Raw genomic sequence first — 15,717 nt, forward strand, 5'->3', positions numbered from 1 at the left:
ATTTTGTGTTCTTTCACATAAAACAGGTGTAATTTACTAGTTCTATAGGGTTTATCAAAAAGTTTGTTTGGGTTTTTCCATTAACATCTTATGGAAAAACTGGAATCAATGTTTTGGCCAACCTAATACTTTACACCAGGTACTCTTGCTGAGAGTCCCTTGGACTGGAAAGAGATCAAACTAGTCACTCCTAAAGGAAATCAACCCTGAATATTCACTGGAAGGACGTATGCTGAAGCTAAAGCTCCAATACTTTGGCCACCTGATGTAAAGAGCTGACTCATTGGAAAAGATCCTAATGCTAGGAAAGATTGAAGGCAAGAGGAGAAAGTGGTAACACAGGATGAGACGGTTGAATGGCATCATTGACTCAAAGAACATGAGTTGAAGAAAACTCTAGAATTCTAGACAGTAAGAACAGGGAAGCCTGGTGTCCTGCAGTCCATGAGGTCACAAAGTGTCAGATCAGACTTAGCAACTAAGCAACAACAAACAACTCTACCTTTGGTTGGTGTATAGGCATTGGGATAGCCTTGTTGTATCATGTTGCCTAATAAAAACCTCCTACTTCTTCCTTAGTTAAACTCCTTTGGAAGAGGCCATGGAAGTCCCACTTTGTATGGCACACATTTGGAAAGTAAACTTGGCTCTGGTGAGGTATGTGTGTGTGTTAGTCATTCAGTCACATCCAACTCTTTGCAACCCCATGGACTGCAGCCTGCCAGCTCCTCCATCCATGGAATTCTCCTGGCAAGAATACTGGAGTGGGTTGCCATTTCCTTCTCCAGGGGATCTTCCTGATCACGAAATGGAACCTGGGTCTCCTGCTTTGCAGGCAGATGCTTTACAGTTTGAGCTACTAGGGAAGGTTTCTGTACATTAAAAAGTTGATTCCAGTTCCAAAAGTAGTTCACTCAAACTCGGGGAGTGATAGAGCTCCAGAGACTATGACTCATTATTTCATGGCAACTCCCTGTTGCAACCCTCAAAAACACTACATTCATCGGCTTTAATGATCTCTCACTAGTCCTCATTAGGGATCTCTCTGCAATGTTCTACCTTCAGCTTCTGCATTTTCATGTTAATTATTTTTTTTTACTTCTTTTGTTTTTGTATTCCTATTAGCTTTAAGATAGCCCCACTTTATTAGCTGTATTATATTCATCCTTCCATTTTTTCTGGATCTTAATGTCAATTTATACTATATTGGAAGTCTATGACTGCTCCTTCGGGGCCTATTTTTATTTATGTGCTTAAAGCAATTCTCTGCATTTGATGAATTGATTTCATAGTAAGAGAAAATATATTGTGAAGTGCTCTATGAATATTCCATCTCAAAATCCCTTTTCCTAATGCATAAAGTACACAAGATGACAAGACTTTTCTTAATATGTTTGAAAAATGAATCATGAACAATATTTCAGAAATAGCATTGCTACCAACTTCCAATACTAAAGGTAGGAAAACAAAGAATTCAAGGACAGCTGGAGATATACGGGGCAGACAGAAGCGCTGCCCATTCAATGAAGAGCTGTTTGCGTTTGCCAGAATTAGAAGAAAGGTAGACAAGAAGAAAATTTTTCTTTTCTTCCACCTGCTGAAAAAAGTGCGTGCATTTTCAAGTTTTGCTGTGACGGATAATTCAATGTGCCATGAAGTCAAGGAAACAACAAAGAGCAATAAAAAGCAGTGGCAAGGAAAAATACCTGGCCCAGTTTTCTGCCTTAGAAAGAATGACAAAAATAATAGAAGCAAAGGTTGCGTTTGTCACTTTCCTAACATACAGCACCCCTTTCCTAAGGGGTGTATTTTTGCACACATTAAGGACAACTCTGTGTTAAACCTAGCTGTGTGGAAGTGTTGACTAAGATTGCTTGAGCATCATACCTCCTCATAAAACAAGAGGCTGTCCCGAGAGCTCCAGACATCTAAATAAGGCTGCAGAGAAGATATTATATCAAGCAGGAGACAAATTTGGTTTAGTTTGATCTGATGGAGGGTTTCTCAGGAGTATGCTAATAAGGAAATTTTTGTCAGAAAGCATTCATTCTCATAAAAGCTATTGTCAGGACAGCTGTTAACAGCATTAGCAACACCAATAAAATTAAGATGCTCTCCTCCTTAAGTTTAAGAGCTGAAAAATCTGCCTACCTGAGTTGGACTCATAAGTATGGACCAAAAAACTGCAGTAAGCTACTCTTGTGCAATAAGCAAAAATGATACCACACAAATCATTTTCAGAGGCTTGCTGCTAAGTACCTATTACAGCTAGACATAGGGCATTAAGAAGCAATAGACCATGTTGCACTGGCCCATTTATGCTGTATACACACGGCGTATTCATTGTTGGTATAGTAGTAACCCACCAGCATGCATCAAGCTAGAACTACCACATAAAGGCATGGACTGTTGGAAGTGGTTATGGAACATGAATGGAGGTGGGGGCACAGGGGAGTTGTAAGAGCCATAAATGCAGGCTTGAGACCAGAAATCAAAGTGAAACAGAGTGTTCTCCCCATCCTTCCCTCCTTTATTCCTGAGAATCATTAAAGCAGTTCAAGTAGTACAAAAAACCAGCTCGTGGGAGAGACTGTCACAGGAGAATTCCCCAAAACACAGCAGCTCCCCTAACTCACAAGAACTCAGCTCTGTTTGACTTGGGAAGAAGAGTCTAGGAGGGTCAGAGACACCAGCAGCACTGCAATCAATCCTTTCAATGTCTTTTCTTTGTTTTAATCTTTTTTTTTTTTTGTCTTTATTGAGGTATAAGTGAAAGTGAAAGTTGCTCAGTCATGTCTGACTTTGGCTGAGATTGCAGATGGTAAAGCGTCTGTCTACAATGTGAGAGACTCGGGTTCGATCCCTGGGTCGGGAAGATTCCTTGGAGAAGGAAATGGCAATCCACTCCAGTACTACTGCCTGGAAAATCCCATGAACAGAGGAGCCTGGCAGGCTACAGTCCATGGGGTTGCAAAGAGTCGGACACAACTGAGCGACTTCACATTCACGGACTGTATATAGTCCATGGAATTCTCCAGGCCAGAATACTGGAGTGGGTAGCCTTTCCCTTCTCCAAGGGATCTTCCCAACCCAGGGATCGAACCCAGGTCTCCCACACTGCAGGCAGATTCTTTGCTAGCTGAGCCACAGGGGAAGCCCAAGAACAGTGGAATGGGTAGCCTATCCATTCTCCAGCGGGATCTTCCAGACCCAGGAATGGAACCAGGGTCTCCTGCATTTCAGGCAGATTCTTTGCCAACTGAGCTATGAGGGAAGCCCACAAAACACTGCACCCATTTGAAGTACACATATAGATCCATGGTAACAAAACTGGATTATTCCAAAAACTTTCCTTAAGTCACTTTTTAATTCTTTTCCTATGTTCCCCACCTTCACCATCCCCCATCATCCCACAGTCCCCTGTTGTCAGGCAAACAGTAACCACCTTCTGTCACTAGGGATCAATTTTCCTTTTTTAAAATTTTGTAAGAATTGAATTAATTGAGTAATGCAACATACTCAATTCTTGGACTGTTTTTGCCTACTATAATTATTTTGAATGTATCTATGGTTCACATGTATTAATATCAACAGTTGACTCAGCATAATTATGTCCAATCTAATTCTTTCGAGTGTATCAAGGGTTTATCCCCATCTATTGCTAAGTTTGGGACTCAGAGCCTAAACATACATGGTGTTCAATCAGAGGCTTCAACTTTAATTAATGAAGATTTGTGTAACTTTTGATACTTTTCTACTTCTGTTACATAGTGATAAGTTACGTTCATAAAACCATTTTTCTGGTTACCTGCTAAATGTCTTTTCATTTGCATACTCAACTGCAAGTGTGTGCTTTCCTGTGAAATGCTCATCTCATAGCTGAGAAGAAAGATAACAAAACCCCAATAGACTAAATTTAAGAAGAGTTTGTCCCAAACACTGCTAAGTGCACAGATTGTCAATTATATACTACTTGAACAAAAACCCTTCACTACATAACAGTCGTGCAACCCATAAGAATGCCCCATACTGTGCCTCTGTTTCCTCATCTATAAAACTGATTAGCAAATTTTTATGAAGACAAAATGAGTAAGTATATGTGAAGCCTCTAGATGAGGGTGAAAGAGGAGAGTGAAAAAGTTGGCTTAAAACTCAATAATCAAAAAATTAATATCATGGCATCTGGTCCCATCATTTCATGGCAATAAACGGGGGAAAAGTGGGAGCAGTGACAGAGTTTATTTTTTCGGGTTCCCAAATCACTGCAGATGGTGACTGTAGTTATGAAATTAAAAGATGCTTGCTCCTTGGAAGGAAAGCTATGACAAATATAGCATATTAAAAAGCAGAGACATCGTTTTGTCAGCAAAGGTCCATATAGTCAAAGCTATGTTTTTTCCAGTAGTCATGTACGGATGTGAGAGCTGGACCATAAAGAAGGCTGAGTCGCAAAGAATTTATGCTTCAAATTGTGGTGCTGGAGAAGACTATTGAGATTCCCTTAGACTGCAAGGAGATCACAGTAGACATTCCTAAAGGAAATCAACCCTGGGTGTTCATTGGAAGAACTGTTGCTAAAGCTGAAGCTTCAATATTTTGGCCACCTGATGCAAAGAACCTATTCACTGGAAAAGACCCTGATGCTGGGAAAGAGTGAAGGCAAAAGGAGAAGAAGGTGCTAGAAGATGAGATGGTTAGATAGCATCACCAACTCAATGGACATGAATTTGAGCAAATCCCAGGAGACAGTAAAGGACAGAGGAGCCTGGTGTGCTGCAGTCTAACTCTCATGAAGGGCTGGACATGACTGAGTGACTGAACAACAACAACAATATGTCAAACAGTTAAAGCAGTGCCTGATACACTGTTGGCAGTGGCAGTTGGGATGTTGTTGATGAAATTATTTAACAGAGGATGTATATTGCTGATCTACATCAACGTTAATAAAGCAGAAATGGATTTTCAGCCTTACTTTTTTGATTTCTTGGTCCTATTTGGAAGAAAATGAGAAGTAATGAGACACAGAAAAAGCATGACAAACAACCTCCATTAGATATCTTATTGGTTTTTTCTCTGCTTCTCTTTTTGAGTATTGAATACTAGCAACCAAAGTATAGACTAACCATGGTTGACCCACTTTCCTCTTATACTGATAAATCAGCCTTCCACAACTGCTCCCCATGTAAGATTAGGAATTCTACTGTGGGTATCAACTTGCTACTAAAAGTGAAAAAGATGGTATCTGAGCATGCCAAAGAGAGTCTTTTCTGTGATGTCCTCTGTGTTTCCAACTTTGCAACATGAATCTAAAGCAGAAACTTTAAAAAATCAAGTATTTTGCCATAATTAGAAAGTCCTGTCTTCATTTGGAATTATCTGTTGAGAGTCTAATCAGTCATAGCCTCTAAAATACTATCAAGAAAGTGAAATGCTAGATTTCCATGTAATTTACCAAGTTTGTAACAGGAACCCAGGCACTGGGATAGAACACCAAAGACAGAACACCAACGTCTTGGCCTGGGAGAATGAATCTCGCAAAATGAGTAGAATGGTCAGGGTCCCAGCCAATTAAACCCCAGTTCCATGGAAACTGTAGGACATTCAGTAGAAACTATACAACAGTTTGTAACTGGGCAAAACTCATGTCACCCACTATCAAAGTAATGCTCAAAATTCTCCAAGCCAGGGTTTGACACTATGTGAACCATGAACTTCCAGATGTTCAAGCTGGATTTAAAAAGGCAAAGAAATCAGAGATCAAGTTGCCAACATCCATTGGATCATCCAAAAGCAAGAGAGCTCCAGAAAAACATCTACTTCTGCTTAATTGACTATGCCAAAGCCTTTGACTATATGGATCACAACAAGCTACGGAAAATTCTTCAAGAGATGGGAATATCAGACCAACTGACCTGGCTCCTGAGAAATCTGTATGTGGATCAAGAATCAACAGTTAGAACCACACGTTGAACAATGGACTGGCTCCAAATTGGGAAAAGATTACCTCAAGGCTATATATTGTCACCCTGCTTATTTAACTTACATGCAGAGTACATCATGTGAAATGCCAGGCTGGATGAAGTACAAGCTGGAATCAAGATTGCCAGGAGAAATACCAATAACATCAGATATGCAGATGACCCCACAATTATGGCAAAAAGCAAAGAAAAAGTAAAGAACCTCTTGATGAAAGTGAAAGAGGAGAGTGAAAAATTTGGCTTAAAGCTCAACATTCAGAAAACTAAGATCATGGCATCTGGTCCTATCATTTCATGGCAAATAGATGGGGAAACAATGGAAACAGTGATAGATTTTATATTCTTGGGCTCCCAAATCACTGCAGATGGTGACTGCAGCCACGAAATTAAAGGACACTTGCTCCTTGGAAGAAAAACTATGACCAGCCTAGACAGCATATTAAAAAGCAGAGACATTACTTTACCAACAAAGGTCTGTCTAGTCAAAGCCATGGCTCTTCCAGTAGTCATGTATGGATGTTAGATTCGGACTATAAAGCAAGCTGAGTGCCAAAGAATTGATGCTTTTGAACTATGGTGTTGGAGAAGACTCTTGAGAGTTCCTTGGACTGCAAGGAGATCCAGCCAGTCCATCCTAAAGGAAATCAGTCCTGAATAATCATTGGAAGTACTGATGCTAAAGCTGAAACTCCAATATTTTGGGCACCTGATGCAAAGAACTGACTCATTGGAAAAGACCCTGAATCTGGGAAAGCTTGAAGGCAGGAGGAGAAGGGGACAACAGAGGATGAGATGGTTGGATGGCATCACCAACTTGATGGACATGAGTTTGAGCAAGCTCAGGGGGTTGATGATGCACAGGGAAGCCTGGCATACTATAGGGCCTAGTGTCACATAGAGTCGGACAGGACTGAGCGACTGAACTGAAAACTTGGGGATCGCTTGGTGAAAGCTCCTAAGGAGCAGAATTAGGAAAAAGGATTATTCTAATCTAGTTTCATTTCTACCCCTCAGCATGCACAGATATGGTTTGGCATACTAGCTTTTACTAGTTTTTCACCCACCCCATCCAAGAAACTCAAATACAGCATATATTTCTAAGCTCCATTAGCATTATAAGAAATTTTAAAAATGAGAGCTCCTGCTTTCAATCACCTTACTTTTCTACAAAAATATAATAGTTTTAAATTTCTCATTAAAAATAAAATATTATATTTGTTTTATAGCAGTGATTTAATATTAAAATATTTCATTATAATTAACAACAACTGAAATTGATTTTTAAGTAAATTATCCAGAAGATCTGGAGAAGGGTTTGGCAACCCACTCCAGTATTCTTGCCTGGAGAATTCCACGGATAGAGGGGCCTGGTGGGGCTACAGTTCACGGGGCTGCAAAGAGTTGGACACGATTGAGCAGGTAACACTATTACTACTATAGAATTATTTAATTGAAGTGAAAGTTTATTAATAAAGTTAGTCTAAAAAAAATAAAAGTCGCTCTAAAAATAAAGAGGGCTAACTTAAAATCTCTTCATTGTGTAGTGTGAAATGAAAATGTCTTCTGTATATAAACAAACAAGGTATGTCACAGCCATCAGCGATTTCTGGCCTCCAAATGCGAATGAGGGCTCCCAAAACTGCCATCCGGGGATGTCGCCGCCCCCTCATAGTGATTTCTGAGGAGCTGGGGGGAAAGCAAGAAGCACAGTGAACAAGGAAACAGGATTTGCCCCAGATAGCTGAGGTGCATATGAAAGGAGCGAACTCAGCGAGCTTAGAGGCTTGCAGCTTCCCATACACAGAATGCTGAATTCTTTACCTTGATCCCTGACCTTCGAAGTTCAGTCTGCCTGCTCTCTTTGTTGCAAACTTTTAAGTAGCCTGGCTTCCCCTCCTGCCTCCTTGGAGCAGTTTTCTCAAAGCTATTGCTCTCTTCCCATCTGGCTCAGAGTCCTAAACATCCCCATCAAATAAAATAACTCTCTACTTTCAGGTTGTGACTGTACTTTTTAATCGACAATAGCATAGAGGGAAGCTATTATTTCATCCATTTGCCCTTCTTGGGTCTAAAGTTCATTAGCATGTAATAGTTTAGTTTAGACATATATAGAAAGTTAGGGAAGTATAGTCCTGTAGATTCTACTTTTTATAAACCCTACAAAGGGTTTGGGTATTGTCACACGTAGAATTAATTTGCATCATTTGAATGCCCTATATCACTGGCTGAAGCCCAATGTAGTCCATGGTGTTAAACAAGAAGAAAAATAATTGTAACAAGTCTCCCAAAGCCTGTAATTGAGTATCAGATTATGTAAAGGTAATTTGCCTATTCAGTTTAAAACCTTAAGTAATCCATAAGAGGGTTTCACTAAAAAGTCTGGTAGACTTGGTTGCAGCCACGCGTTCCGGGAAACAAACTCACTCAGAAGGACAATGCAGATAGTGGAGTGCAGTGTATTACACCGATGGGCCCAAGGCAGAGTCTCCTCTTAGCCAAGGACCCCGACCAGCATTTGTGAAGATCTTTTATGTCCCATGAATACATGTCTGAACCCACCCCTCCAAATTCCTTGAGACTTACATAAACCAAGGAAAATACTATCCCAATAACCTCATCATTCACATGCTATGTGCTCAAACAGTCAAACAATTAGCCAATAATCAATAAACCTGAGGTTACACTCCGACAGATACAGAAAAATTTATGGCCTGTCTGGAGGAAGGGGTGATTAGTGTATGTTTTCCCTTAGGCGATGAGTAACCTAGATACGAGCTTTAAGGTTCCCCTGTCTGGGAGGGGTCTTATCCTTCTGTTGTTGTTTTCATAGGCATTAAACACAGAGTTCAGAGTCCATTGGAAAGGTGGCCGAGCATGATCAGCATGAACAGGCCTAAGATGGAGTCCAGGCCTTATGAATTCCTTCTTCAACTTCACAGGATAGCACTTCATCTTCTTAAATGCCTTAAATTCCTTCGTAAAAGCCTAAAGAGCTTTAAAGGACTCTTATTCTTTCATAATCAAAAAGCTTATAACTTGCACTCTAAAATTATTTCTGCAAAATATGTCACAAGCACATTTGTCAAATATATCCTATTGTAGAGTCAAACATTTTGAAATGCAAGAAGGTAACCCTAATTTGAAATAGGGGGCAGGGCTTACTGACATGACACAGAATGTCACAGAGTACAGTATATTTTTAATAAAGTTTTTGAGCATCTAGAATACGCTCTCACTTATTGGTAGGATTAAAAATATAGCTTTACACAAGAGGAAAAAAAACCTTAAGTGCTATTTAGGGAAACTATATGGTGTGCTGTGCATTTATACAGAATCAGTACAATTTTTCTTTCATGCCTGTGACATTGGTCATTAATCTTTGCAAGCAGCCAAGTGGAAATCTGAGGTGTCATCCACGCATAGCATTATATTCATAGACTACTAGTAGCACATTTTAAAGTTCAGTTTACTGAATCATTGAGCAACTTACTTTCTCTCAAAGAAGTTCACTTTGATCCATACCTGTCAAACTGGCAATGATCAGAGATCTCTACTGAATTACTTTTAGCAGCAGGATCATTTTTCAAAGCAAGAAAGCATACAAACGCATTTTGATTGCAGTTGAAAATACCTTAAATGGCATTAAATTTGCACAGAAATGGCATCTTAAGTGTAATAAGAGTTTTAGAAAATCAAGATCCAACTTCTTTTTGAGGATCAATGGGTGTGTGAAAGTCGCTCAGTCATGTCCGTCTCTTTGTGACCCCATGGACTGTAGCCCAGCAGGCTCCTCCCTCCCTGGAACTCTCCAGGCAAGAACACTGGAGTGGGTTGCCATGCCTCCTCCAAGGGAATCTTCTCAACCCAGAGATCGAACCCAGGTCTCCTGCATTCAGGCAGATTCTTTACCATCTGAGCCACAATGCAATTTCGTAATTTAGGAATCTAGCTGGCACTGCTCAGTAACATCCAGGAAAGTCTCACAGAATTACATCAAATTTATGATAGTTGAATACAGCCAAACACATCCCAAAGTGACTGCAGAAGAGTCGTCTTAGACACACGTGGTTTACATATGTCTGAAGTATTATTTTTTTTAAATGGAAGATATTCAGAAGACCTAGATGTAAATCTGGTCTCATTTTTTGTTAGCTGTGTGATCTCAGACTCAGCATATATCTCTCATAATCATCTAGAAAATGACATGGCTTGCTCCACCAAACATAAGAAATGCCAATAAAGTTAAAATGAAATTATGCATATGAACGTGAACTTCCAGTCTTAAATGCTTTTCAAGAGAAGACTTGATTATCACCCTACTACATTTTTGCCTCTTCAAATGTCACCTTCCCATAGTATTTCAAGATAAGATGGTCTGTTCCACACTCATTCCTAAACTAGTTTACAGACCTACTTCTGATTCTGAAGTACGACTCTCTGTCTTGGGCTCCACTGCGTGTATTATGGTCTCACCCTAGAATCCTTCCATAAGGTGATGCTCCTGCCAAAGTGGACCCAGAGGAAGGGGTTGCACTTCTCCCCTTCCCTGCCCTTGCTCCTGCTGCTCCTAAGTCATTTCAGTCGTGTCCGACTCTGTGCAACCCCATAGACGGCAGCCCACCAGGCTCCCCCATCCCTGGGATTCTCCAGGCAAGAACACAGGAGTGGGTTGCATTTCCTTCTCCAATGCATGAAAGTGAAAAGTGAAATGTGAAAGTGAAGCCACTCAGTCGTGTCCGACTCTTCGTGACCCCATGGACTGCAGCCTACTAGGCTCCTCCACCCATGGGATTTTCCAGGCAAGAGTACTGGAATAGGGTGCCATCGCCTTCTCCGTACCTGCCCTTAGTTTTACAAATAACTAATGCAAGGTGTTTGCATCAGCCGATTAAGAAACATTAGGCATCTTGGAGGAGAAAGTACAACACACTGTGGCAGAGGGAATGAGTGAGTTTTAAAACCATTCAATGCATCTTGGCTCTTGCAAGTTTATCATAGCAACACCCACTAAAAATTTTCCTTCAGGCTAGACATCTACTGGATCATGGAAAAAGCAAGAGAGTTTGAGAAAAACATCTATTTCTGCTTTATTGACTATGCTAAAGCCTTTGTGTGGACCACAACAAACTCTGGAAAATTCTTAAAGAGATGGGAATACCAGACCACCTGACCTGTCTCTTGAGAAATCTGTATGCAGGTCAGGAAGCAACAGTTAGAATTGGACATGGAATGACAGACTGGTTCCAGATAGGAAAAGGAGTATGTCAAGGCTATATATTGTCACCCTGCTTATTTAACTTCTATGTAGAGTACATCATGAGAAATGCTGGGCTGGAGGAAGCACAAGCTGGAATCAAGATTGCTGGGGGAAATACCAATAACCTCAGATATGCAGATGACACCACCCTTATGGCAGAAAGTGAAGAAGAACTAAAGAGCCTCCTGATGAAAGGGTAAGAGGAGAGTGAAAAGGTTGGCTTAAAACTCAACATTCAGAAAACTAAGATCATGGCATCATGATCATGGTCCCATCACTTCATGGGAAATAGATGGGGAAACAGTGGAAACACTGACAGATTTTATTTTGGGGGGCTCCAAAATCACTGCAGATGGTGACTGCAGCCATGAAATTAAAAGACACTCGCTCATTGAAAGAAAAGTTATGATCAAACTAGATAGCATATTACAAAGCAGAGACATTACTTTGCCAACATAGGTCCATCTAGTCAAAGGTATCTTATTTCCAGTAATCATGTATGGACGTGAGAGTTGGACTATAAGAAAGCTGAGTACCAAAGAATTGATGCTTTTGAACTGTGGTGTTTCCAACTTGAAAGACTCTTGAAAGTCCGTTGGTAAAAAAAAAAGAAAGAAAAGAAAAGAAAAGAAAGTCCCTTGGACTGCAAAGAGATCCAACCAGTCCATCCTAAAGGAAATCAGTCCTGAATATTCATTGGAAGGACTGATGCTAAAGCTGAAACTCCAATACTTTGGCCACCTGATGAAAGAACTGACTCATTGGAAAAGACCCTGATTCTGGGAAAGATTGAAGGCAGGAGAAGAAGGGGACGACAGAGGTTAAGATTGTTGGATGGCATCACCGACTCAATGGACATGAGTTTGAGTAAACTCCGGGACTTTTTCACAGACAGGGAAGCCTGGCGTTTTGCAGTCCATGGGGTCAAAAAGAGTTGGACAGACTGAGCAACTGAACTGAACTGAGATATCCACAGATTTTCCAGATAATGACTCCCCATCCTTCTCTCTTCCTGTAGCCTACAAATTTCAGATTCCTATTTATTTCCCTGCCACATATCCCTAAGCCAGCCTTTGGATAATCTCTCCCAAAAGAGACATAAGTATTAAAGAAAATAGTGTCCCTGTGCTCCATTTCTGCGCCCTTACCAGTAAATCAATTTTTTAAATTAATCTCTAAACAGGTGTTAGATGTGTATGTGTATTTGTTTTGGTTGTTGTTTTATAATTATTAATATTTTATGTATAGTTTTCATGCATAAGAAGAGTGACAAACTACATTTTTAAATATTGATGCAAAAATAATAAAATCTTTCTGAACAAAAATCAGTAATATGTTAAAAGAATAAAGTCATGAATGTTTGCTATTTCCAGATTGGAAATGACCCAATATTAAGAAATATAAAAATATTATTCTCCTTACTAACAGAGCTAACACGAAAGTTATGTGATAATTTTCATAAGTGCTAGAAAAGTGTTTGACAAAATTGAAAACCTACTCTATAAATTATTCAATTATATAGGAAAACCTAACTTTAAATTATGAATATGCTTACATATAATTGTATAACTAGGATTATATATAATATATGATATATGTGCCTATACGAAATATTAGAGACATTTCCATCAAAAATAGGTTAAAATATTAAATATTGTTACTATATATACTATTTAATATTGTACTATAGATGTAAATCAATATAGTTGGAAATAAAAAAATAGTTTAAAATTTCTCATTTTAGAGACTATGATCACAAACTGGCAAAAGGCAAGAATATATTGAAATATTATTACTAAAAAACAAAAGAAAAAGTAAAGAATTAAATAAAAAGACACAAAAGGAGAAAAGATTATTTATAGTAGCAAGCAAAAATATAAAATATCTAGGAACAAGCTTAACAAGGTGTATGTAAATCATATAAAAGGGAATTTTTTAAACACTAGTAAAAATTCAAAAAAAATTTGAACAAATGGAAACCAAAGAATTGTCTTACGCAGGAAGCCATTACGACACCATTTTTATCAGAGTCATTTATAAATTAACTTAAAACTAATAAAAATACTAACGTATTTATTGTTGTAGAGATAGGGTAACTTACTCTAAACTTCATTGGGGAGAATTAAAAGGTAAAATTTTAATCAATACATTTAAAGATATAATAATAATGATGGGAACAGCTGCAACAGATAGTAAAACACTATAAATTCTCAAAACTAAAAAGTAGAATACCTCATGTCACAATAATTACCAACAAACAAAGAAAAATTTAAAAACCAGTAATAACAGAATAGAATGGTAGAGCAGCAATACCCTTAACTCAGTTCCTCCCACAGACACGCTAAAACTGGAACTATATATATATTCTAACTATACACGTGTAGAACAACTCTTCTTAAGACTGACTTGCAAAATAACAGGATGGCTCTTCTAAAACTAAGAATATAAAGAAAAAACACTGAAATGTGTAGAAGGGGAAGGGAAGTAATCTGGTTAGGACTCACACCCTCAGAAGGCAACCCAAAAGAAAAAGGAGATATCATAAATTCAGAGGTCTTCCCTCAGGAATATGGTGTTTAAACCCCATATTGGGTACTCCAGACTTAGGGTCCGGCCCTGGAAAAATAAGCCCCCTTGAATGTAATCAAGATTGCTGGGACAATCTTGATTGTTGATTGTATCAACAACCTCAGATACACAGATGATATCACTCTAATGGCAGAAAGCAAAGAGGAACTAAAGAGCCTTTATTAGTGATGAGGGTGAAATAGAAAAGTGAAAACCTGGCTTGAAAACCAACACTCAAAAAACTAAGATCACAGCATCCAGTCCCACCACTTCACAGAAAATAGATGGGGAAAAAGTGGAAACACTGTCGATTTAATTTTATTGAGCTCCAAAATCACTGTGGATGGTGACTACAATTAAAAGAAGCTTGATCCTTGGAAGAGAAGTTATGACAAAGCCAAAAATGTATTAAAAAGCAGAGACATTACTTTGCCAACAAAGGTCTACAAAGGTCTGTATAGTCAAAGCTATGGTTTTTCCAGTAGTCATGTATGGATGTGAAAGCTGGACCATAAAAAAGGCTGAGCACTGAAGAACTGATGCTTTCAAATTGTGGTGTTGGAGAAGGCTCTTGAGGGTCCCTTGGACAGCAAGAAGTTCAAACCAGTCAATCCTAAAGAAATCAATTCTGAATATTCACTGGAAGGACTGTTGCTGCAGCTGAAGCTCTGATACTTTGGCCACCTGATGTGAAGAGCCTGCTCAATGGAAAATACTCTGATGCTGAGAAAGATTGAAGGCAGGAAGAGCAGGGGGTGACAGAGGAAGAGATGGTTGGATGGCATCACCGATTCAGTGAACATGAGTTTAAGCAAACTCGGAGATGGTGAAGGACGGGGAAGCCTGGCCTGCTGCAGTCCATGGGGTTGCAAAGAGCCAGACAGGACTGAGCATTGAACAATAACAAATAGCTTTGAACCAAGCAGGGCTTATGATCAGGAGAGCCAGAGGACTACAGAAAACTTTGCTGTTAAACAGCATCAAACAGACTTACTGTCATCAAGTTCCAGAGCAGAGGCAACAGATTGAAAAAAAAAAAAAAAAAGGTAGACACTCTAGCCAGCCTGTTAAGATCATCTCAGCACCCCAGCCTATGTTAAGCTCTAGCTCCATCCTTACTCCCCTCATGTTGGCAGCCCTCAGTGCATCAGGGAAGAAGCTCCAGATCGTTCTGGGATCCAGCTCCAGTCCCTTGTTTCCAGGCAGCCTTACCAGTGTGGTAGCAACCAGTGCACCCAATGAGCAGCCCGACCCGTGCTGGGCTTTGAATCTAGATCATCCTGACAAGGTGAAGCAAGCTTGCAGTTGCTTCAGTTCCAGCTCTTCTACCAAAGCCATTGGACACACACAGTCGGCATAGGGACACTCTTACAAAAAGACACACACTTAAGACCAGGATAGGTAACTGTTTTGCCTAATTTCCTAAAGACGGAGAAAGTCAAACAAAATGAGAAGGCAGAGAAATATTTCTCAAACAAAGAATAAGACAAACTCCAGAGAAAAAAATCCCCAATGAAATTAGCAAGTTACTTAATAAAGGGTTCAAAGTCACAAAAATACTTACTGAATCCAGGAGAAGAATTAAGGAACACGGTGGGAACAAGAGAACATCAAGTAGTGGCTATCAGTAAAGAGACAGAAATTTATGATGAAAGACTGGATGGTTCTCCAGTCAAGGGTATCTGCTCTCTTAATTCTGTTCAACACAGCACTGGAGCTTCCAGCCAGGACAATTAGGTGAGACAGAGGCCATCCACACATGAAAGGATGAAATCAAACTACAGTACTTTGCAGAGGACATGGTATTTTGAAAAATGTCTGTTCACAGGGATGTAAAATGACCCTTGACTTCAGGGAGAAATTTCAGCTGTTTGATTATACTACTCACTTTTCCACTTCCCCAAACCCAGTTCT

Source organism: Capra hircus, chromosome 4 (genome assembly GCF_001704415.2).
Source record: "Capra hircus breed San Clemente chromosome 4, ASM170441v1, whole genome shotgun sequence".
NCBI classification, from domain to species: Eukaryota; Metazoa; Chordata; class Mammalia; order Artiodactyla; family Bovidae; genus Capra; species Capra hircus.